Here is a 2,541-nt window from a genome sequence, read left to right as displayed (position 1 = left end):
GGCAGGTAAATATGGGATGAACAGGAAGGTAATTAGGGTCGGGAGTTTAATTAGTAGGGGTGGGGTGTAGTTAAGGTGTGGAGGGGGCTAATTAAGTGGTTAAGGGGGGTAATTAGGGCTTGGGGGGGGGGATCTCACCTTAAGCTCTGCCCCCTGCTCCTCATCCCCGCCCTGGAAGGGGCGGAGCTCGGCCAGGGGCCGCACGCAGGCCCGACGCCGCGCCGGGGGGTCCCAGCAGTCCACGGCCTGGGGGGAAGGAGCGGGGCTTGGTGAAAGGGATGGGGCTTGGTGGCCAATAAGGGGTCCTTGGTGGGATAGAAGTGTCCAATAGGAAACAAAGGAGAATGGAGGGGGTGGAGCTTGGTGGAAGGGGTGGGGGTTGGGTGGCAGGATGGGGCCTGCAGAAAGGGGGTGTGGCCCAGACGACACCACCACCACCAATAACCTCATAGGAGCTAATTGGGAAGAAAAGAGAGTGGGGCTTAGACCAGGGGGCGGAGCCAAAACCACCCCCCTCCCCTAGAGGATCTAGTAGGAGCCAATGGGGAGCTCAAAACACCAGAAAAGGGGACGGGAGAACAAGAACTGTGGGGGCGGGGGCTAAGCACCTGGGGGTGGGGCTAAGGGCCTGGGGGGYGGGGCCAATCCCTATAGAGGAGCCTGTAGGAGCCAATGGGGAGCCCAAACTACCCAGAAGGTAGGGGGGTAGGGGGAGACACTGAGATACGGGAGCAGGCCTGAGGATCAGTGGGTGTGTCCCAGGGAGGGACTTAGGGCTGAGGGCAGGGCCACCTCCACCCAAAGGAGCCTTTAGGAGCCAATGGGGAGCCAGCAACACCACGAAAGGAGGAGGGAAGAGAAACGAGGGTGGGACTGAGGGCCAGTGGGACTGAGGGCCAAGGGGCAGTGGGCGYGTCCGGGGGGGCAGGGCATCACCTGCAGCAGCCGGCGGGCAGCACGGGGCCCGTGGGCGCCCAGGCGGCGACAGGCGCCAGCCAGCGCCGTGAGCACCCCAGGGTGCCCCTGGGCGAGTGGCGCTGCCAGTGCTGGGCCCAGCTCCCGCAGTGCCGCCCCCACCTGCGCACAGGGGGCAGGGCCTCAGGGACACGCCCCACGTGCCACAGACACCACCCCCTTTCAATCTCCCTCCTCCCCCACTTCCCAACCCCTTCTGCCTTGGCTCCCCCCTCCTTCAATGAGGGTGCCCTATGCCCCGCCCCTTCCTCCCCACATCACAGGGGGCGTGGCCCTAAATCCCCCACCCGCCCCTCTCTGCCCCCCATTCGCAGCCTCCCAGAGCTCCCCCGCCACCGCCAGGCCCTGCCACCACCAGCCCCACCCTTTGTGATGTCACAGGAGACAGGGCCTAAGAGTCCTCAACCCCAGTGAGCCCCTCCAACTGCAAGCCCCGCCCCTCCGAGCTCCGCCCCTGCCACGTGATGCAGGGGGGGCGTGGCCTAAGAGCTCCCAAACCGCCTCCCAGCCCCTTTTAGCCTCTCCTGGCCCATTCCAGTCCCGCCCCTCCCCAAGCCCGGCCCCCTCACCACATCGGCCGGGGCGTGGTCCAGCAGGCGCTGCAGACCGTGATTGGCCACGCGGTGGCAGGCGAGGCCCTGCAGGCGGCCCTGGAGCTGCTCCCGGAAGAGGCGCCGCAAGAGGCGGGGCCCAGCCACCGTCATGGCCGCCTCGGCCAGGCGGCTCCGTGTGGGGTCCTCAAGTGCTGCCACCAGGGGGCTGCGGGGAGTCAATCAGGGCACGGGCAGCCCAGGGGCGGCAACCAATGGGATGCAGGCAGGGAGCGGGGCCCCTAGGGCCTCCAGCCAATGAGAAAAGGGCAGCGGATGCAATAAGAAGCGGGTGGCAACAGGAGCATAGCCAACAGGAACAGAAGCCCAAGCCAATGAACAATGGGAGTCCTGGAAGCTCTGTCCAATCAGAGCTTTATACTCAGAATGCCTCAAGCCTCCAGCCAATGAGAAAGGGAAGCCTGAGGGGCCCGGCCAATCAGAAATGGGTGCATGGGAGCCCCGGCCAATGAGAAATGGTATCATTAGCACCCCTGCAACTACCAGCCAACAGGAATGGGAGCCCCAGAACCCCACCCAATCAGAAAGGGGAGCCCAGGAACTCCCAACCAATCAGCAAGGAGCTTTCTGGGCCCCCAACCAATCACCCTGTGGCCTTCAGGTGCCCCTGACAAATCACAGACGAGCCCCACAGCACTCCCAGCCAATGAGGAGCTTCAGATTGGACGACCAATCAGCAGTGAGCATCCAACGCCCTCCCCCCCCCCACCCTACCGCAACCATCCAGCCATTCCCCAAAGGGCCTTTAGGCCCTCCCAGCCAATCAGGAAGCTGCCCCGCCCACCTCACAGCCAATAGGAAGTGGGAGGGTACCAGCAGCGTCACCGCAGCCAATGAGGGGGCAGTTGCTGGGCAGAAAACGCACCTGTGTGCGGGGTCGTCGCTGGGGGGAGCAAGCCAGCCAATGAGGGCCTTGCAAAGGCGGGCGCAGGCTGGTGATTGGCTGCGGTGCAGG

The sequence above is a fragment of the Nothoprocta perdicaria genome, unplaced genomic scaffold (assembly GCF_003342845.1).
Source record: "Nothoprocta perdicaria isolate Ctin4 unplaced genomic scaffold, notPer1 scaffold_138, whole genome shotgun sequence".
NCBI classification, from domain to species: Eukaryota; Metazoa; Chordata; class Aves; order Tinamiformes; family Tinamidae; genus Nothoprocta; species Nothoprocta perdicaria.
The sequence above is the reverse complement of the archived record's forward strand: the minus strand, read 5'-3'. Positions refer to the sequence as shown.